This window comes from Coenobita brevimanus, chromosome 14 (assembly GCF_032717465.1).
Source record: "Coenobita brevimanus isolate Jiangsu-jjx chromosome 14, ASM3271746v2, whole genome shotgun sequence".
Taxonomy (NCBI): domain Eukaryota; kingdom Metazoa; phylum Arthropoda; class Malacostraca; order Decapoda; family Coenobitidae; genus Coenobita; species Coenobita brevimanus.
Genome location: NC_136967.1, coordinates 26775044 through 26784766, shown reverse-complemented (window position 1 = coordinate 26784766; position 9723 = coordinate 26775044).

Below are 9723 nucleotides of genomic sequence, written 5' to 3'. Positions count from 1 at the left end.
AACAGATTTCTGTAAATGGGTACTCTCCGTTGCTAGATAACGCTTTCTATTTTTTTTTTTTTTTGAGTGCTTTGTCCGTAATACACATGCTGCCCCTCGTCAGGAGTGTTGCGCCCTTAAGCTGCAGCCTCCCAGACCCCGTACAACACCGCGGAAAAGGCTGCAGCTCGACGCTCCCATGAACAGGGCAACTGCTGCCACCGCCATCACCGCCACTGCACCGCCCACCGAGCCTGCTCAGCCAGCTCCCGAAGGTTCCCGCCTCTCGCCGTCAACAGTTGAGGAAAGGGCTCCTTCTCCCGTCCCTTCCATCGACCGGGAAGAAGAGGACCTCCCGCCCTTAACTCCACCACCTGCTGCTGACGGCGAACCACAGAGGAAAAAGACGAAAAACAAGAAGGGGAAGAAAACCAGGCCTCCTCCACCTGAGGTCATGGAGACTGACCACCCAGTGTCTCCTCCCCCTGTCTGCAGTCCTGCTGATGTCGAACGCCCGCCTGACGACTTGAGCCCCGAAGAACTCGGCAAGAAACTCGCGCTAACACTCACGAACTCAGACTTCATCGACCGCATCTCCAGCCGCATCATAGCCCATTCTACATTCTACAGCTCCACATCGCACAGCTACAGCGACACCTGATCATCTGCTTTTTCACTGGCGGGCCTTCCACCCTAGGCCCGCTCCACTCTGACAGTTTTTGTCAGGTGGAAAATCTTAACACACACACACGCTTTCTCTTGAGACCTCTATCCTCCTCCTCCTCCTCCTCCTCCTCCTCTCCATTAGATAAATGGTGAGCCTTATCTCGCTCACGCTGTATAGTGGGAAAAATACATCATCGTATTGCAGGGATAAATATGATAGGCAGGTGAGAGACAGAAACGACTAACAGTGCAATGAAGACTGTGACAGAAAATTATCGGTAACTTCTCCTGGCTTTAAATCCATCACTACGGATATGTCTTTTATTCTTGCTGCCACCAAACGATTTTACTCATCCGAATGAAGGCCTATTGCAGTACTGTAGTAAAGGTGTTAAAGAAAGCTTTATCCAAGAGTTCCAAAGTCTTTGCAATACTTTAAAAAACAGTTTAAAAGTAGAAGGAATGAAACGCCAAGAACTCGGGCCCCGAGGTGTCGACACAAAGCGTCGCTCGGTATGCCTCCACCAAGCCTTGCACACGGATTCGCCATACAACCTCCATGACAGGATTCACTGTGGGTTGAAATGAGACTAAAGATAAACTAACTCGACCCCATATGACCTTGACCTTTGACCTCTTGACCTTGCTGACCTAATCAGTTCGTCCCTTCATATACTGTATCACTGACAAAAGTTCGGCCGAAATCCGTCGAGGGGTTCAGGAGATCTCGCACCCACAAGGATAAATTAAGTCAAATGACCTTGACCTTTGAACTCTTGCCCTTGTTGACCTAACCAGTCCATCTTCCCTTCATGCTGTCACTGACAAACGTTTGGTCTAAATCTGTCCAGGGGTTCGGAAGATATTGTTCCCACAATGATAAACTAAGTGGACCCGATAAAACCTTGACATTTGACTCCTTGACCTAGGTGACCTAATCAGTTCATCTCATACTGCATCACTGACAAAGGTTTGGTGGAAATCCGTCCATGGGTTCAGGAGATATCGCACCCATAAGAGTGCTACGGACGCACGGACCTACGCATGCAAGCAGGCACGGACCGACCAGTCAGTTCCTACTCCACCATAGGTGGGCGGAAGCATAATAAAGGTGGTAAGGGGCGGTTTTGCTCAGTTTGTGAGAGGTTTTCCTAATTGGTGAAATTATATATTTCTTTCATTACACGAAGTCTGCTCTAAGCTGAATAAAAAATGTGCGAAATGAATGCAAAAAGAAAATGAAAATGACGTCCTGTGGCTGAAGGAGTTAAGGAAGACAAGCAAATTATCTCTAAACTCCGTGACCGCTCTTGTTATCAGACCCTGAATATGTCATCTTTAGCGTCTCATTATTCCACCTCCTAACACACACACACACACACACACACACACACACACACACACACACACACACACACACACACACACACACACACACACACACACACACACACACACACACCATCCGAGCGAGGCAATATGGAAACACAGACGAGGCCAAATGAACTACTCCCCCTTACCCGCATCCTCCGCCATCTCTCTCTCTGCTATTTCTTCCCCCCTTCCGCTCCCCCCGCCTTTCCCCCTCATCCTATTTCCAGCCTCCTTCCCTCACACCATTTCTCTCTCTCTCCCTCTCTCTCTCTCTCTCTCTCTCTCTCTCTCTCTCTCTCTCTCTCTCTCTCGTAAATATGCATTCTCTCCTTATCTCTCTTAAATCTCCTCATTCTTTTCTCCTCTTCCTTATTCATCCTAACCTCATCCCGTTTCCCCCCCTCCTCCTTACCCCCTACCTCCTTCCTACAAAACCCTCCCATTCCCCTCATCCCTTCTCCCATCTTCTGTAATACCCATTCTCAATCCCACCTTCTCTTTCATACCACCCTTTCCCTCTCCACATACCCCTCTTCCCCTTTTCACCCCACGTTCCTCCCTCCTCCTTTATCCTCCCCTCTCCCTCCCCTTCCTATCTCCATATATCACCTTTTCCCCTATCTCTCCTCCATTCTTACTTCCCCCTCCACCTCTTCCTCTGTTTCCTTCTTCCCCTTTCACCTCTCTTTCCTCCCTTCTCCTTTATCATCTCCTCTTCCTCCCCGCCCTCTACCCCCTTCTCCCTTTCCCCTCCTCCCTCTTCCACCTCCCCCTCCTCTTTCCCCATTCGCCCCCTCGTAGTCTCTCTCTAACCCGTTCACCCGGAAATTATTATATAGAAAAAATTAAGGTAACGTGGAAATCGCCCTGCTAATGGTAGATATTTCAGAGGGTCGGGTAATTTTGGCACTTAATATCTTGTAGCAAATTTTCATTATCGTGAACATAAAGCGCGTTGTAATTATAGTGCTGGGTTGGAGTTTGTGTGTGTGTGTGTGTGTGTGTGTGTGTGTGTGTGTGTGTGTGTGGGTAGAGGTGGGAAAATTGTACGACGTGTTTGTTTGGGAGTATGGATGAAGGAAGTGTATCCGCATGCGTATGTCTGAATTATAAGACATTCCTTCAAAAGATTTTAAAGAAAAAAGTTCCAAAATCAAGCTAACTTCCTTTTCAGAGCCTCTAACACAAAGTGCTTTAAAGATTGAAGGTTGTAGATATGTGATAAAGAAAATCAGAAATGCTATTGCTGCTGTGATTAATTGTTTACATGAAGGACTAAAAATGCCTGCTAACTCCTGCATTAGATGGTTAGTAAGCTGAATAAAAAAAAATAATAATGATAGTGTGTGAATGAGCTGATTCAGCAGAACAGTGTCTAGTGAACTAGCATTAATAAAGAGAGTTATGTCACTCTGCAGAGTAGAGACGGAGACTGAAGGGAGTCACTGACAGCATGTGAGTTTAGCTGAAAGTCATTTGACGTCAGTGTGCTTAGTCAAGTGGCGAAAGGTGACCTATTCCCCTCCTTCACCTCCCCTCTCCCTCTCACCTCCCCCCAACACACTCAAGCGAAGTGTGCATCACACAATGGCAGGTAAAAATCACTGAACAGAGAGAACAACTGTGCTCGGCTAATTAATGAATGGATTAGACTCAGCACACTCAGCTGCTTAGATAATTATACAAACCTTGTGTTAAACGAAATAAGATTAGGACGACAGGATATTTGAATATCTGAGGTATTACAAACAATTAGATAGTCTTTGTCCCAGTCAGAGATAATGAATAAATCCTGACGTCTGGTGTGCTAAAGCATCATCATTTGTGTTGCTGTGATGACGCCTCTGCTACAGAATGGACAGGATGAGGTGCAAAGAAGTTCATTGTTGATCAGTAGAAAGAGATTCGGTGAAAGAACGCAACTCTGAAAAAAAAATCTGATAGTTATACACGAAGAACTTCAGGACAGACACGTTAAAGAGCAATTTGGAAATTTAAGACTTGAACCAGAAAGGTAGAATGCCTTGCACATTTTGGTGTAACAGCAAAATTTTCACTAGAATTAGAAAATGAGAATGACTAGGGAATGAAAAGAATGTAAATTCCCACTGGAGTGAATCACATGGTAACCATACTGATGGTAGAAAAGCTTATGAGAAGAAACGTGCAGGCTACTAAATCTTCCTTTTGAGGATGTATTCACATACTGTCCTTAGAGAAGATATGAGGCTAAAACAGTTGGAAAAAGATGAATTAAAATTATAGGCCTTCTTTTGGACAGGTTAAGTGTTGGCCAATATTTCCAACATGAGAAGTTGGCAAAATGATCATAATTTGCTTCGACTGTACAGCACCAGTACGAAAACACGATTCTTGAGAAAAATAGGAGGGACGGCAACACAGGTACATGTCTTATCAGTACTGGGCCTCAAGGCGCAGAAAGTACATCTTTAGAAGGTTTTACTTTAGGCAATGTTAGTTGAAATTGGAATATGATAGAGTAACAGGAATAAAACGTCAAGAGTGCAGTCTGAAGCACATGTTTGAGGAAGAGATTACAATAGTGTTGTGCAGTTGAAAAGCGGGAGGAAAAGAATAAGAAATAAAACTGCTGGGATGTTTTATGGCCAAGTACCAGAATAATAGAGAAAGAACTACAGTTGAAAGCTCATCGTGCTAAAAATGGATGAAGTTGCTTTTGAAAAGACTTAGCAACCCTGGGCTGAAAAAGTATGTGCAACTGCTTGAGGGATGAGTGGGTAAGTTGGCAGTGGTACATTTCTGAAGTCAGCTGCGTGTTATGAACAGCTTTAGAATTCTGTGATCTTATCTTTATTTTATTTTTTTTTGCCATTAGTCAGGGTATAGAAAGAGGGAAAGTACGATTCCATGTTTAAAAGCATAATCTCAGTACTTGAAGAAGTACTGTGAGATTGCACTCGATTATGAAAATAAGTGACTAAATAGCAAGTCAAAGAAGTATTGTGGAGGACCTCCCAATCTGCTGCTACATAGTATTGTAGAAGCCATTTCCTGTAAGGGTCCAACGGCTATACTGGATGGAATGGACAGGTTACTTAGACAGGACTGTGACGGAGGAACTCAGCTGAGAAAGACTGGCAATGTAAGTGAGCCAGAACTTTGTTTAGGACAGACAACTGGACACATACAGTGCTGTAGGAAATGCTATGGGTTCGTTGGGATTCATGTAGACTTGTTCATCAAAAGGGTGAATGAAAGAACTAAAGCTGGCTGTGTACATTAAAATTCCGAATGCGAAGATGTCAAATGATAACTTGAATGTTCAGTAGCATACAAAGAGGTAAACAACAGATACCTCCAGTAAGAGAGATATGATAACTATAGCCAAAGTATATAGAATACAAATGATTCAAGTATAGGATTTAAATATCAGGTTGCGAGGTCGTTGTGGATTCATAGTTAACTAGCAACTTCCGGCTCTGTACTTTAAACAATGAAAATAAGAGAATGCAGAAAAGGGTTTACCAACACTAGTCCCACTGATGCGGGGTCGAGGTGAGAAAAAGAAGCTAAGACGGAGAGTAAAAGAAATGACATTAATATTTAAAGAGAGTCAGAGGAACAAGGGTCCACATTCTCGTCGGTTAAAAACCTCCTTAAAGCATTTTCCTAAGCAACTTATTTTGCTTCTTTTACTTTACTATCCTTCCCCGTGTTACATAAGTAAGTAATATTGCCCTACTATGCATAGATAACGGGCAAAAGGATATTAACCACCTATATCCAAAAAATAAATCGCTAAGGAATAGGAGCTTGAGAGACACCTTAACCGACGAGAATACGGACCAAGGAATGTTGCAAAATCTAATGGGAAACTTAGTTACTGATTCAGGCAACAACAAAAAAAAAAAAAAAAAAAATCCTACGGTCGTTACCAGCACAGGGGCCAGTGGTAATGCTGCTTATGGTGTTTCCCAGGGGGCTGTGAGGCGCTCTAGTTTTAACCCGTTATGGACAATTCCGAACAACTGCTGTGATATATTCTATGAAATCATGTATGTATATAGGCCTACGTATGAGAATGTGTGCATGTAATAGGTATGCGTGTGTAAGTATGTATGTAATACATACGCTTGTTGAACATAAACAATGGAAGTTGCTTGGGAGAGCATTGTTTATTATCATCAAGAGCCTCTTTTCTGCCACGAATATCTCCTTGTCGAATAAAATCGGCTGGCGAGAACCCGCGAAGCTGATAAAGGTGTAAAGCGAAAATTTGAGAACGGAATTATTGAGAAGAGGCAAACTCCTGTCAGGAAAAAGGATTGTGAACACTCCTATGCAGTGGAAAGATGTTGGATTCTGACTAATGTCACACGATTCTATTCAGCAGAGGAAAATCAATGGTGGGAGAGAGATTAATGAGCAACAGAAAAGGACCTGGAAAGAAAAAGGGTCAAAAGAACCAGAGAACAGGGCCTGGAAAGGAAAATGGCCAACTAAGAAAATCCTCATGTCTGGTGAAGCGGGAATTCCACTTTTCCGTCTCTTGCTTCCTATACCTGATCGAGGCTGTGGCCTGTCTACCTCATGTTGACAGCCGCCTCCTACTGCACATGTTTAAGGCAGCTGCCATGCACTTAGCAGAATGAATTAAATAAAAGTGTGTGTGTGTGTGTGTGTGTGTGTGTGTGTGTGTGTGTGTGTGTGTGTGTGTGTGTGTGTGTGTGAGAGGGTCCGTGACTTGGAACATATTACAGTAAGTGAGGACAAACTCACAGGGAGAGAGAGAGAGAGAGAGAGAGAGAGAGAGAGAGAGAGAGAGAGAGAGAGAGAGACAGACAGACAGACAGACAGACAGACAGACAGAGAAAATGGGCTAAAGAAAATGAAGTATACACACACACACACACACACACACACACACACACACATATATATATATATATATATATATATATATATATATATATATATATATATATATATATATATATATCATCAGCCGTTTGAGTGTCCACTGCAGGACCGGCCTAACCATACCGAAGTCGAGACGATACAGCCAATGTATCTCTACCAAGTGGCTTAGGCTGTCTGGTAGAGATTGTATGTAGGGTGATAAGTGCTTGTAATTGTAGTGTTGGAGTGGCTTTGGATGTGTGTATAGTCTGTGAACCAAGTGTAAACGGCCCGCGCAAGCTGACTGGGTGCAAGCATACTTTATAGTATGCGAAACTGGTTCAACCACAGCACCCATTGTGTCCGCCAATGCAATACGTGGCCAGAAGAACGCTCCCAAAGTTTATTACCCTGGCGGGCCGCGAACCCTCGTTCTTCAGTGTACGAAAACGCACACTTTACCATTGTACCACAGAGGCTCCATATATATATATATATATATATATATATATATATATATATATATATATATATACATTTGTCCTGGCATGAGAGAGAGAGAGAGAGAGAGAGAGAGAGAGAGAGAGAGAGAGAGAGAGAATGAACAAGACAGGTAAAAAATGGAAGTAAGAGAGTAAGTGTATGAAACAGTAAGTGTATGAGAGAGAAAGGGGTGGTAACAAAAAGTGAGATAATATGCAAGTCAAAGTAAGAAAGTGAGTGAGTAAGAATGTATGCGAGTGAAAGTGAGTGAGAGTAGTTGGAGAGGAATTATTAAGCAAGAGTGAGAGAAAGCTAGTGAGTGAGTGTGACAGACAGAGTGAGAGAGCAAGTGAGAGTGACAGGATGAGAATATCCGTGTAAGACAGTGAGAACAAGTGAGCGAGTGAGAGTAAGAAAGTTAATGATCAAGAGTAAGAAAGTTAGCAAGTGAGAGTAAACGAGTGAGTGAGTGAGTGAGTGAGCAAGTGAGAGAATGCGCAAGTGAATGAGTGAGAAAGTGAGCAAACAAGTGGGAATGAGAAAGTGATCCAGTGAGAAAGTGAGCGAGGGCAAGAGTGGTTATGTGAGAAGAAACAAGTGAGCGAGGGGGTTGCAAGAAAGTGAGCGAATGATAGTAAGCCGGCAAGGGAGTGGGAAAATGAACGAGTGAGAAAGTGAGAAAATGAGGAATAAGAAACTGAACCGGATAGTGAGCGACCATGGGGGTAAGAAAGTGAGAGAGTGAACGAGTGGGAATAAAGTGAACGAAAGATAGTGAGCAAGCATGGGAGTGGGAAAGTGAGCGAGTGAGAGAGTGAGCGAGTGAGCGAGTGACCCCGTGTGGGCAGGTGCTCCAGGTGTGTTTATGGGTGAAGGGGTGGAGGAGGCTGGGGGTGACGTTAATGTCCTCTCCTCTTCATCTTCATCCTTCTCTTCCTCTTTCTCCTCTTAGCCTTCCTCTTTCTCCTCTCAACCTTCATCTTTCTCTTCTTCTTTCTCCTCTTAATATTCAACTTTCTCTTCCTCTTCCTCTTTCTCATTTTAGCCTTCCGTTCTCTCTTTTCAAATTTCCATTTCTCTTCCTCCTTCTCCTCTTAACCTTCATCTTTCTTTTCGTCTTTCTCTTCTTAACCTTCCTCTTTCTCTTCTTCTTTCCCCTTTTACCCTTTATCTTTCTTCCTCTTTCTCCTCTTAACCTTCCTCTTCCTCTTTCTCCTCTTAGCCTTCTTCTTTCTCTTCCTTTTTCTCCTCTTAGCTTTCATCTTTATTATCCTCTTTCTCCCCCTTCTCCTCTTAACATGTAGCCTATCTTCCTTTTCATTTTCTCCTCTCCTCCTGCTTTTCTTAATCTTCCTCTTTCTCATTTTCTTCTCCTTCAAATACTTAGTTTATTTCGTCCTGTTCCTCTTCCCCCTCTCCTTCTTCCCTTTCCCCCTCTCCTTATTCTGTTCCTTTCTGTCCTTCCTCTTCTTCACGCTTTGCCACTTTTCCTCGTCTTCTTCCTTTTCCATTCCTCCTCTTCCTTGTATCTCATCCTTTTTCTCCTCCCCACATCATTTTCTTCACCATTTGTCTTTCTTTTCCTCTTCATTTTCACTCCTTATTAATAATCAGATGTGTATTTTCCTGCATTTTATCTCTCGTGTGACGCCCCATCCTGTGAGTGGTGGCCTCAGCAAAAGACTAGATCTAAAAATTCCTGTCCCTACACAGTAACAACCCCTCCTCCTATGACACTCCCCCCCTCACATATTCCTCCACTGCACTACACAAATTTTCGTGCCTGATGTTTTTAGTCTGCGTTTTTATTTTATTTTTAGGATTACCTTTTCACCGGGCATGGTATTCGAGAGTTCTCTTACTTTTATGCTCTCTCTCTCTCTCTCTCTCTCTCTCTCTCTCTCTCTTTTCTCGGTAGACAGTTGGGGCAAGATGATGATGATGATGATGATGATGATGATGATGACGGAGGTAACTAATCTATTTTGCGTTTTTAGTCCTAATTTTTTATTCTGACCACACAATATATGGCAGTAGGAGCAGGATCTAGATAGTGATGATGATGATGATGATGATAATGATAACTGATACGGATGACAATAATAACACTGATGACATTTCCTGAACCAAAGTGTGTCAGCCGCACTCTAATGGCCGACTCACAGCTCATTACATAAAAATCATCAAATCCATGCCTACCATCACAACTGAACATAACTGCTACAATATCAGCAGCTTTTCTATTCCACTGCCCCTTTAAATATACATGGCATTGCAATAATACTAACAATAACACTAAAAAGGGCCGGCTATGGAATTATAAAAATAAACCTCGAAATG